Below are 12,884 nucleotides of genomic sequence, written 5' to 3'. Positions count from 1 at the left end.
TAAAAGAGAGTTTTCCTTTCTTTGAGTCCCATCAGCAGTGGATGGAGGCTCATCCTTTCCAAGACACGCTGCCTTGCACACAGCTTTCTGGGCTGCTGAGCAGGTTCCACACGTTGCCATTCCCCAGTACCACCACAGGTTGGGTTTGCTTTGCAGTGCACACTGTTATCTTCCATCAGAAGCACACCGAGTGAGATGTCCTCCTCCTTATTTTCAATTGTTTCCCATCTTCAGCGTTTGCACACAAACACATGCGCATACAGATTTATGTGCATGCATGAGAGCGTGAGTGTGTGTGTGTGTGCATAAATTATCCAACCCTGTCAGAAAAATGAAAAAAAAAACCCTAATATGATGGTGCAGTCATATGGCTGGCTGCGCTGGGAAACATAAGCGCGGGTGTAAGCAGGAGCCTGTTGTTCACAGGACTGATTATTTAAGACAACTGTTGTTCCTGTGTGGAATCCTGTATGCGCTGTGCAAATTACATTACTAATTTACTAGCTGGCCAAATGTTACTCTTTTGTAATGTGCCACATTCCCCGTAGCTCCCGACAAGCTCTCCGCAGCATCCCTCTTTGGCAGAGAACTTCTCAGTTGATTTCAAAAGCAATGCCAAAAGTCTCACTTTTCTACTTCAAATAAATTACTCTGACACTTCACAGCCATGGCTTTATATTTTTGCTTAAATGTGTGCTTTGTGGGTGAGAGTGTGGCGTGGTTTGAACAGTTGTTACAAGTTTTATTTTTGGGAAAAGACAGATAATATTTTGTGAGATAATTAAGAGTTTGCGAAGTTTCCTCAAGAAATGAAATAGGCCCAAGCCATCATCTTTTGCACGTTACACTCAGTTCCTTATTTGCCACCTCCTCCTCCACTAGTTTATGAATTTGTTAATTAATGGTGTTTATTCTAGACTCAGCCTGGCCTGAGAAATGGTTTCGTGATTATGTTATTAGGAAGTGATGATAACGTATGTGAGAAAAGGTGTTTTTTTTTTTTTTTTTTGTACGTAGGCTTACCAATTGCTATGGAAACAAGCAAATATTTGCAGACCTCGGATACTGATTAATACCTACTGGTGGTTCTGGTTTTATAAAGTTACTATCTGGATGGAAGAATTTCTTGTGAGTGATTCTCTATGACAATTTATTTACATGCGTAGCAGTCTCATCAGCAATGACTTCAGTAATTTCAGGCTCCATCACATTGTAGACATTTCTAAAACAGCCATTTTACCAGCTTCTGATTGAAACACAATCCTCCCTACCCCTCCAATTTTTTTTTTTTAAAACCCTTTGGTTCACATTTCACTGAAAACAGTTTTATTACAGAGATCTTTCCCACCGGAGGGAGGAGTGCAGATACATGAGCTGAGTAACAGCGTGCCATTAGAGCGGGACTGATGGGCTGTGGCTGCCAGGAGAGCTGCTGAAGGAGATAACTCCTGCAGAGCAGCATGAGGCATCACGGGCCCTGGAGCTTGCCACGTTAGGGCATGCTCTTCCTCCAGGGAGATGAAGCTGAGAAGGGCCCTCTGAGCCAGAGCACAGAGTAAGGAGGGAGGAAGATAGCAGAGAGGAAGCCAGGTTTGTTTTGACGTGTGAAGCTTTGGAGAAGTGGTTCTGTGGTTTCTGGAAGAAACTTTCACAGAATGGAATCACAGAATAACCCAAGTTCATAGAATCACAGAATTCAGTTGGAACTTTAAAGGTTATCTAGTCCAACTTGTTTGAGTTTGAGTCGGAAAGTAATCATAAAGGTCATCAAGTCCAACTCCTGGCTCCGTATAGGACCACATTCTTCTGAATGAGCTATTGGACTTCTCCTCTAGAAGAAAATCCTGAAAAAAAAAAATTCCCAGGGAACTGTGGTTCTACAGTGCACAAAACCACTGAAGGATTCTCTCAGAGAGCTGTAAAGCATAGAAAATAAAACCTCTTTATTTTGGAAATTCTGTCCATGCATTTCAGTCTTTTTAAAGAATCTTAAATTCTTACCTGTTTCACTCTGAATTCTTTTCCAAAAGAAAAAGAAAATAAATATATTTGTTATTGGATTAGGATGATTTCTCAGTGCTTTTGCAAGTGGGATTTGAGCACTTAAATTGTGTAGGTATTAAACATAATCTGGTGGATGGATGAAATATAGTTCGAAGGGTCCCTTACTCATCTATGAACCTGGCCAATATAGAATTACAAATCCTTTAAATTCTTGCTTGTCGTAGCTCCACACAGACTCAAATCTTCATTAAGTCTTCTTTGGCTCTGTAAAAATTTATGATTGGTTAAAACCACAGAGCAGGCAGCAGGAAGTGGGAAGCCTTGCCAGGTCTCCAGCATCTCCTGGGAGATGTCCACTGGTCCAAGGGCACCAACCTTTCACTTTTGTCTCCAGACCAAGAGACTGACATGGTGCTGAGCTGCAGGACATGCACTGCAGTCCTCCAGGACACAAAGAGCTGAGGCTCTCCTGGCATGGACAAAGAATGCTGGGGATGTGCAGGAGAGATCAAGCTCTGTGTATGGCTTGATGGCATTAGGCTGATGTGCAGCTGTATCCAGGAGACCACAGATGACTGCTGTGGGTTCTTGCTGGCTACAACCTTATTCTAGCTTTGGTATGAAAGCAGCCTTCAAATTTCTTGCAGCTCAACCATGGCCGAAGAGCCAGGAGCTGGCTACCCATGAACTATTTCTTGGAGGCAGGTGGGACTGGAAGACACAAAGGCTGTGGCCATGGGCAGCGAGGCAGAAGGGAATGCGAAAGGTAGAGAGTGATGCAGTGGTGATCTGCAGGGCCTTGGGGCATCTCTGAACATCTGCAGCCACCTCGGGCAAAATCCTGTCCCTTCTGAAGTAAATGGAATATTGGTGTCTGACCTCAAAACTGCCAGAATTTTGTCCGGGTGTTGCATAGCAGTGGCTGTGGGTGGGAGTGCTGCTGCACACTGAGGCACTGTCCCACCATGGGCACCCTGGGACAGCTCACAGAGGTTAGCAGGGCCAGAGCTTTGGGCATGGATGCAAATGGGTCAGAAACACAGGAGAGAAGGGCCAGAGTTCTGCAGTTTTCCCTGTTGCTCTGTTGCTTGACGGTGAAATTTTTCTCCTGGGAAAACTTTATTTTTAATCCAGTTGGGTTTCACAAATGAATGCTTTAATGGTTGTGCCCAAGGTCCTTCGTCAGTCTTAATCTATGTTACAAAATCAGCAAATGTGGCAGCTTACCAGAGGTCTGTCGAAGATGATACCAGAGAGGGGCAGGACATCAGTACTGAACTGGGGCAGGCCAGTGATGATGGTGGCCCTCAAAATGCTCTTGTCCTGCTGCAAGGTGATCCAGCGGCTGACTGTTGTTCAGCAAGGTCAAAAGTATGCAGCACATATATGCCAGGGCTCTTTTAAATTACTTTGCAGTTGTTTGTGAATAGATGTTGACCCAAGAGCAATTCCTTGAGAAAGTCTCGGGCTTTCCTTTCTCTAGTTAATATTTTCGTTTTGCTGTACAATATAGTGATGCTTTGCCTCTTCATCTCTTTCTGTGGATATTGAACTTTTTTATAAGGAGTAAATGTGCTCCTGAAGTGGCCCCGTGAGGTAGCAGATTCCTTCCCTCTGCACTGAGGAGAAAGCTGCAACAAAGGCAGATTAGACTGATAAGGGGAAATGGCTTTAAAACAAAAGAGGGGGAATTTAGGGAAGATGTGAGGAGGAAATTTCCAGTCAGTAGCTTCATCACAGAATCATTAAGGCTGGAAAAGACCTCCAAGACCCCCAAACCCGACTCCAACCCATCCCCACCATGTCCACTAACCGTGTCCACATCTCCATGGTTCTTGAACTGTGAACACGGTGATTCCACGACTTCCCTGGGCAGCCTATGCCAGTGCCTGACCGCTTCTTTGGAGAAGAAATTGTTCCCAATATACAGCCTGAACCACTGGCACAACTTAAAGCCGTTACCTCTCATTCAATCACTGGGAGAAGTTACCTGGAAGAAGAGACCAACCTCTACCCCATCACAGCCTTTCAGGAAGTTACAGAGAGCAATAAGGTCTCACCAAACTTCCTCTTCTCCAGAGGAATCAGTCCGTTTTCCCTGTGCTTGTCAAACACATGTGTTCCATGTATCATCTGCTATACCAACTCTCATAACTCATATTTATTTTCCAGTTTTCTGTCTCTTACCCAGGACTGCTTTTTATGTGGTAATTTTATTTATTTCTACACTTGAGTTTGCTTTTATTTATTGGCCCTCTGTTAAAAGTCACTTGTGTTAATTTTTCCCCCATTAGTGCTTTTAATATATGGCATCTCTGTGCATGCCCTTGTAAGAAGCAATACAAAGCTTAAGTCAGAGCGCTAATGAGAGGATTTTCTCGGCATTGATCTCATTCTGCTCCTTCTAAAATCGATGAGGCAGGGCTAGGCTAACGCAGAGCACTTCTGACAAAAAAAGTGCTCTGACTGTGGCAGTGATACCACAAGGTTTTGTGCTGTGCTGTTAACAGCCCCAGCCTGATGATGAAAGCATAGTAGATTTTGATCATAGCAGGGTAGAGCTTCCAAATATGACCTCCAGGGAGACTGGAGAGAGAAAGAAAATTGAAATAATGCAATATAGTCCTACCTGCTCTCTGTAAGTATGCGGTAGGATCCTTAAGTTTTTGGCAGTGCCAAAATCGCAGCCAAAGTCCTTGGCTGTACAGAGTGCTGATGTCCCCCTGTGCTTCTGAGTGCAGGTGGCTGTGAAGAGCTGGTCCTCCTCCCTTCTGCCTCCTCCAGCAGACCCACAGAAACCTGAAGAACAGAGAAGTTCTTTAAGTGGGACATATCTAACCTGTAACTTTCAGTTTTTGGAGAACAATTTGGAGGTTCAGCCAAGGGACACTTAACAGTTCATCTTGGGCTCCCAGCTGAGGGCAGAAGAAGCCCTGATGAGGAAACAAGTCTGAGTTCATCCACAGTGAGGGCTTCACAGTTATCATTTGGAGTGCCAAATGCATCCCTCCAGGAGGATCACAGTTACTTTCTGCTTTCCCGCTTGCCTCTGCAATGTGAATCTGTGTGCATGCATCACAATACTGATAATAGCATCAGCTTGGTATTTTACTTAGCAATGGTCTGCTTCCCTTAATGAAGCAGTCTCCAGCTTCTTCATTTCCTCTTCTTAGTAACCAGATTATTGACTTGTAATTTGTCACAATGATATAGCTCGGTTACTAAATGGGAGATGTTTAAATCAAAGAGCAATTAATGCATTGTAAAGCACTTCAGGTAATTGTGTAATAAGCAGCACATTACCTAAAGTAGTAACACATTTTACAGCTAAACCAGCAGGAAAAATAATGTTTTTTGCCAGGTTATTTTAGGGTGTGAAACATGCTGCTCTGGAAAGGCAGTGTGAATCCATATTATGCAGAAATCAATGGTTACCCGTCTTTTCAGACGACAGTAGGAGCTGTGTGACAAGGGCACAGCATTTTTCCTAATCAAGCAGGTTATGTGAAAGCTAAGAGTCAAGCTGAGCTTGCTATATCCAGCTGTACTTTGTTTGCTACTTAATGGAGCAGGTCATAGTTATAACACCCCAAAGAAATCAGCTCGTCTCAGCCTGAGGAGCACAGAGAAAGTGTTGGAACTCCAGCGGCTCCGCATTAAATCATTTCTATAGGTCATCTGCAGAGAGGGGACTTGGGGAAATAATAAACCAGTGTCACTCTTCTGCTGGTGCTTCAGACTTGTCCCCAGGGGAGGGAGTAGGTGTTTTTAGGTTGGGAAAAGCAATATGGCAAAAGAAACAGTTATTTGCGAGTTATACGGGTTTTGGCAAATCATCAGGCTCTGGTTTTTCAGCTTCCCCTCTCCTAGATAGAGGGAAGAAAGGTTTTCAGAATAGGTTGGCATGGACAGAGGGAAGTGCACTGTCAGTGCACCTGGATGCACATAGCATCACCTGAGTGCTCACAGCACCACCTGGGTGCTCATAGCATCACCTGTGCTCCCATAGCTTTACCTGCGTGCCATAGCATCACATGCATACCTATAGCATCACCTGGGTGCCCACAGCATCATCACCTGGGTTCCTGTATACCCACTGCATCAGCTGGGTGTTCATAGCATGTCCTGGGTACCTGCTGCATCAGCAGGGCCCTGCAGGGGTGGGGATGAACTTGCCACTGCATAACAATCGCAGGCTGTGCTATTCCACTCTTTCCAAGTCATGGTAGGGAATAAAGTCCCAAGATAGCACCCATTTGCACCAATTTCCCATGAACCATACAGACAGGACATAGACATACGCTCATGTCCCAGTGGGCTACACCCTGAGTTTTGTCCTTAGGACCCCACTGTGCTGAGCTGAGACGTGGCTCTCACATCCCACCCAACCTTTAGGGATGCTGAAAAATGTGCACAAAGTGATAGGTGTACCACCGGTCACCTTTTTTACGTTTTAAATTGGATTTTGAAGAAGTGCTTCTGCAATAAATATATCATAGTTGGCCCTCCTGAAGAATAATTCAGGTCTGGGTCTTTAATAGTAAAAATAACACGCACATCATGCTCGCTCCTTTTCATGGCACTCCCAGGGAGCTGCTGACCAAAGAAAGTGCTAACCATCATGTTTTCACCTTTAACTTTGAAAACATGCTGATCGTATTTTTTCCTTCAGCCTTTTTCTCTCAGCTGCTTGTGTATGTAGTTTATTCAATTCGTGGCAGTGTACAACAAAAATCAATAAAAAGCATTTATTATAAAGTACCAGAGATTAAAATAACTGACTTGGCTGTGCTATTAAAACATGGGCAGCTCCTAGCAAGGATGTACACTTCACACAAAATGTGATTTATGCTTTTCACAGGGGGAAAAATTCAGCAGGCAGAAAAGGAAGATTTTCTGTCTTCCCAATGAATCACTGTCCTGCTTTAGAATACATTAATAAACAGAAAATTATAATTTAATAAAACTAATTTACCGTTTTATTATAAGTACAGCTCTTGTAAATAGTGACTACCCTGTGCAAGCTGCTGTAGGAAAATGCAAGGTTGTGAGGAGCTGAGGTCCTAGCAAAAACAGCAAGGCACCTGGGCTGCAGGACGAGCTGCTCAATGGAGGATTTCACAGGCAGGTTTGAAGTTTACTCAGCTTAGCAAAAGGAAGAGGAGAAAACACTACTGTAGTTTGTTGCAACAGGCAAACCGAAATTCGTTTAATTTGTTACTTGCTGTTTTGTCCTATAAACTCAACTACTTATTAACACTGTAAATATGCCTTTTTACTGGCTCACTGACAGCTCACATGCTTTCTGTGCTGTCTCCTTAAACATTTATGAGCGTTCATGAATATGCAAATTCACAATCTAATGTCTGCAAAATGGTTGCAAGTACAAATGCGGTGTTAATATTTCATACAATGATGGGAGCAAATCAACAATCATAAATTTTGAACAAATATGTTGCTTCATTAATAACTAATGAGGCAGGGCACGGAGTTCTAGATTTGGCATTTAATAGTAAAATTGGTGTTTAAAAAGAGCTTATCAGGCATCATGCTCATTTGAAAAGGAGTTCACAGCCTCTGTGGCTTACGGGAAGGTTCCAGGATGATAACTATACAGATGCATTCACACAGACAGAAATGGAGTTATGGATACGTCTCCAAGAAGTATTTCTTTTTCCCAACTCTTTGCTGGTTTTGGAAAACTAAGAAAATTGTCACTTCCGAGCCTCAGTGGTCTGCATGTCTTTGTGAAATTATGGTTTCTGTCCTTGGGATTTGTGTAAAGAACCTAGGTGGATTGTCAGCAAGTCTTTGCTAGGACCTGCTTGGTGATGCCATCCCTGCATCGACAGCCATTCCATGAGGAGCTTGTCTGTGCATGCTGGCCAACCCAGCCAGCATAGCCAAGCGAGTCATACACAATGTGACCATGTCTTCCAGCACCACCAGGAGAGAAGCTTTTCATCTGCAGAGCACGAGTACAAGTCTTGAGAATTCTTGGAAAGTCCTGAATGTGAAATGGCGGGCATGTAGGAGGAGCGTGGAAGAAATGTGTAGGGGTATAGTGATGGCATAGAGAGATAGGACAAGAGCTGATGGGCTCAGGTTGTGCCAGGGGAGGTTCAGGTAGGATTTTAGGAAACATTCCTACTCGGGAATGATCAGGCACTGGCACAAGATGTCCATGGAAATGGTGCGACCACAGTCCTTGGAGGTGTTTAAGAACAGTGGAGATGTGGCACTTGGGGACGTGGTGAGTGGCCGTGGTGGGAGGGGGTTGGGATTTGGGCTTGGGAATCTTGGAGATCTTTTCTAACCTCCATTATTCCATGGTTCTGTGGAGGAGAGGTTTCCAGCAGGTTCACCCACCAGTAACTTTTGCAGCAGTTGTTGCAGGGTGTTAGCAATTAAATTAAAATGGCTCTTGCGGGGTATTAAGAACAGGTTGTGGAATTCTTAACATATACCAAAACACCAAATGGACCGTGGCAATGCTGCAGTTTGCTCAGGTGAGGCTTGGGCAGTGGGCAAAGGTCTCTGCAGAGCCCTGAGTTGCCACCAGCCAGACCCTCCTCCAAAACACCCGCCTGTGCACCATCATTCCCATAAGCATCAGAGGGCCTGGTAGCACCACAGCACACGGAGCATTAATTCAGTTTCGTTACAGGCCATAGTAGAAAGGGAAAATATCACTATGAATGCCTCCCCAGTCACCCTGTGCTTGAGTATCTTGTTCCAGCTTTACTTGCTTTGTGTGGCATCACACTGATTTTGTTTCATTCAAAAATCTGACTTCAGTGTTTCCCTACACGGTACCTCCTCTATTCCTCTGATGAAGTAGAAGAGGAGCAGTAAGAAAATGGTTTATTTTGAGTTTTCCTGGTATCGCTCTCTTTGTCTTTGACAAAAGGTGGATGCCAGTGTTTCTTGCGAGCTTACCAAAATCCCTCTTACTTTCACTCACAGCATGGAGCAGGAGCACCAGCACTGCATGTTGCTGTGTGAGCAGAACATTCCTGTGACCCATGTTTATTTTTTCTCTCCCCTCGCGGCTGATTTTGCTTCTGAGATCAGATGCATTCCTGCTCCAGGAAACCCATCCTCCAAAGCAGCCCCCTCGGTTCTCCTCCTTTCCATGTCCTTTCTCCAAAAGATTGTGTGTAAACTATTTGACAGCAAAGCGAGACATGGCAGTAAATGTCAAGAGGGATGGATGGGGGTCAGGAGGATCGGGTGTTTTGAACCTGTTGATTTGGTTGAAGTTGACCACAGCACAAACAGCTCTGCCGTTTGTCTTGGGGAAAGGGGCCTGCAGAGCCGAGGAGCAAGAACTTGTTAAAAGTCTCCAGATCCTGTCAAAATGCCTCCATTTTATGGCTTTCAGTTGAAGGCTGAAGTTTTTGATGAGGTGCATGAACAGTGACCTCATAAATTGCTCTATAAAGTTTAAACATGATTTCTAAAAATTCTTTTTGAAACCCAACTTTAATAACAAGCCAGATTTGTTAGAACTGCCTTAAATATTTATGTGCATGGCATGCTCTCTGCACAGCTTGTAATTATAGAATATTATTTCTCTTTTTGTACAATTTTAGGCTGTGCCGCCACGAGCTTTTGACACTTTAATTTAAGCATAGTTAAAAAAAAAAAAAAAAGATAATTTCTTTTTTCCACCTTAGTATAAAGATAAACCAGTGAAATCATTCCTGCATTTGCTGGTACAATTTCAGTTTTTAGCTATGTTGATAATTTACTTTTGATGCTAATTAATTACAAGTAATCATAAAAACAAATTAAAAGCACTATACTTGCAGCAGGTTTTTTATGCTTATGAAATAATGCATCTTTATGCATCTGTTTACTTGCTATGTAAAAAAATGTAATCTATATTCATAGGAAAACAACTTTAGCACTCAACATTGGTGCTGTAAGCCATTACCACTAAGACATTTTTAGCTATCTTCACTTTTTCTAGAAGGAGAGTAGTTCAGTGTGAAAACCCAGTGTCCACCGGTTTGGAAACTTGTTTTAAGGGTGGAAGCCTCAGTTTAGAGATAACCATACTTGTAGAGAATATGGATTTATAAGGAAGTGTGGTTTATTTATAGATAAATATCTACCAGAAATGTCCTGAAATCAATTAGTAGCTTAACAGTAGCTCGTGCTTAAAAAGCATCATCATTTGTTAGGGCTGCAGCTGTTCCTCCAGCACCTGCAGCCTGCAGCAGGGAAATCCACCTGGGCCTCCTGGATCCGCTCAGCACCCAAAGCAGTCAGTGTTACCCCATAAGGGGCAACGCGACCCGATGCTGTGTGATGGTGCTGCTCCATTCCCCACAGCACTGCTGGCCATGAAGTCACACATCACTTGTGAGGCTTGAGGAGGCAATGGCCCCATTCTTCACCCATTCTGTTCCCAGTAGTTTTGAGGCAGAGCCATCATAAGACAGAGATGTGTGTGTCACATGTGTCCCGATGGCACTTGCTCCCTGATGTCCCATGCATTTTTTCATGTGTCTTACACTGTCTGTGGGAGAAGATGGAGGCTTGCAGATAACCTGTGGGCCTTGGGTTGGGACCGTGGTGCAGCTGGTCATGCTGACCTTCTGGATCTCACAGGGAGGAGGGATTGGAGCCAGCGCAGAAAACTTCCTCCAGCCCTGCCAAGTCTCTGAGTCACCAACAACTCATTATCAGGACTTTGTGTATTGACCTAACTCCTGGAAGAAGGCCTTGCATTCCTTGGCAACATCTGATACTAAGAAACAGAAGCTTTTATGGGATTAGATGTGAAAGTGAATAAAACAATGCTGTGCAGTCATCTTTGTAGTACTGAACTCAGTACTAAATTCAGTATTTTCAGTATGTCTCAGCATCATTTTTGCCAGTTTTCAGCTGGGTGCAAAGCAGTATAGGACGGCTTCTGAACAGGGACCTTGGACATGCTAAATGAGAGAGCTCCCATGGACGCTTCAGCCTTTGGACCTTACGCATTCATCACAGCATCACAGTAGATCCCTGATCCCCAAACCAATTTTCTGTACCTGTTTCACCTTGGCAGCCTATCTTCTGCTGTCTCCACTCACCAACTCTTGCGCCCATCTGGAGAGAAATGCACAGAGAAATGCACACGTGCAGTCTCGTAAAGCAAAAGTGGTGTCATCAGAGTTCTCCTGGGTCAAAATCAAGAAACAAGAAGGTAAGAAGTAAACCAATATAAAAGAAGGTCGTGAAGTTCAACATGCAGGAGGAAATGAGGGCAAACAAAGAATTGTTTGTATGTAGGTAGTAAAAGACTAAAAAAGTTGCCAGTCTGTTTCTCAACTTTGAGAAAACTGCTCGTGTCTTGGACACAACACATTAACTTCAGGTATATTGGAGATGTTTAGGACTTTCATTACACCCTAAACAAATACAGAAAGCAATATATATATATAACATACGCTGTATCTGTAAATATGTATTTCACTATCATCACTGGATCTCTGTGTACAGCCTCTGCCTCTAAAGATCAGCTGCCACAGTATAAATACCCAACAATCCAGAAAGGTGCATTTTAATGCATGCTTATTGTATACTAATTATTAGCACCATGTACTCCAGAGAGGCTTAACTATATAATAGACGTAGATCTAACTAAATACCATAGGTGTTAAAGCACAAGCAACACGTTTTTTGTTAATCAAATGATACTGAATTAACATACTGTACAATAATTGCCTTGTTAAATTTAAATTAAAACCTTATTTGAGACACATAATCTGGAGTGTGACTCACTGTTCTAACCACATTTAGATTGTTGTCAGTACAATTAGGATTTTGAATTTACAAGTTGCTTTTTTTTTTTTTTTTTTTATAATTTAATCAAATCACTATAGCAACTGCAAAATTAAACAGGAGATGTTCCCCCTTCCAAGTCCACTTTGCTGTATGTACTTCTCTTGCTAATGAAAAAGCAAACCTGGAGAAATCCTGAAGCCCAGCCTTTACAGAAGCCTACCCCAGCATGCTTTCTCATCACACTGAAGGCAGGACCAAGATGCAGGGGCCTTTGACACCCAGTCCCCAGACCCCCATTAAGGTTGAAAAGGAGCTATGTGATCCCTAAGCCCAACCCCAGCCCATCCCCACCATACCCATTGACCATGTCCCCAGCTGTCATATCTCCGTGGTTCTGGAACACCTCCAGGGATGGAGACTCCAGCACCTCCCTGGGCAGCCTGTGCCACTGCTGACCACTCTTTCTGAGAGGAAATATTTCCTAACATTTGACCTTTTTCCTTGATCTTTCTCCTGGCTGTCTGTACCACACTGCTTCACAGCTTGCGTTGGAAAAGCTGTGAGAAAGTCCCTCAAAGAGAAGAAAATTCCCTCTGTTCTGGGGCTGGAGGCTGCATGAGCCCCACATCAGCATGCACTCCTTACTTGGTTGCGTTATGTGTTTGCTCAGTTTGTCCAAGAGTGGAATGCGCCAAGGGGAAGAAAAGCAAGTGAATTTTTCTTCCAGAATAAAAGTACTTGGGCTGGCTTTGAATCTTAACCAAACATTCAAGCTGGTTAATACAACATGCAGTTTATTTTGCTTGTGTGAACAAAGTTAAATATTATAGAATTACATGAAGTTCATTATTTTACCCAAGCTGGAGAAAGCAATCCCAAGGCTGCAAGGAACTTGCACAGAGATGCCTTAGCTCTGCTCATGCTTCCTGGCACGCCGCAGCCCATGGGGCCGTTACCAGCACCCTGCTTGCTGTGCATTGCCAGCACCTGGCACCATTAATGGCCCCATTCGCTGGGCTCGTTATTGTACACTCACAGGTTTAGGCATTGACCTCAGATTTACAGGTGTAACTTAACGAGACACATGTTGCAGCCAGATG

The 12,884-nt window shown here is 43.6% G+C and overlaps 1 long non-coding RNA gene across 1 annotated transcript; it reads right to left on the bottom strand.

Moving 5' to 3' along the window:
* Positions 1–1,832: 1,832 nt before the first annotated feature.
* LOC146542096 (uncharacterized) lies at positions 1,833–12,442 on the bottom strand. The gene is made up of 4 exons (XR_014880567.1): positions 12,141–12,442; positions 11,049–11,177; positions 4,634–4,803; positions 1,833–3,635 (listed from the first exon to the last, which is right to left on the bottom strand). It is a non-coding gene; the product is annotated as an uncharacterized LOC146542096 (long non-coding RNA).
* Positions 12,443–12,884: the final 442 nt, after the last annotated feature.

The sequence above is a fragment of the Meleagris gallopavo genome, chromosome Z (assembly GCF_905368555.1).
Source record: "Meleagris gallopavo chromosome Z, MGAL_WU_HG_1.1, whole genome shotgun sequence".
In the NCBI taxonomy this organism is placed as follows: Eukaryota; Metazoa; Chordata; class Aves; order Galliformes; family Phasianidae; genus Meleagris; species Meleagris gallopavo.
The sequence above is the reverse complement of the archived record's forward strand: the minus strand, read 5'-3'. Positions and strand labels throughout refer to the sequence as shown.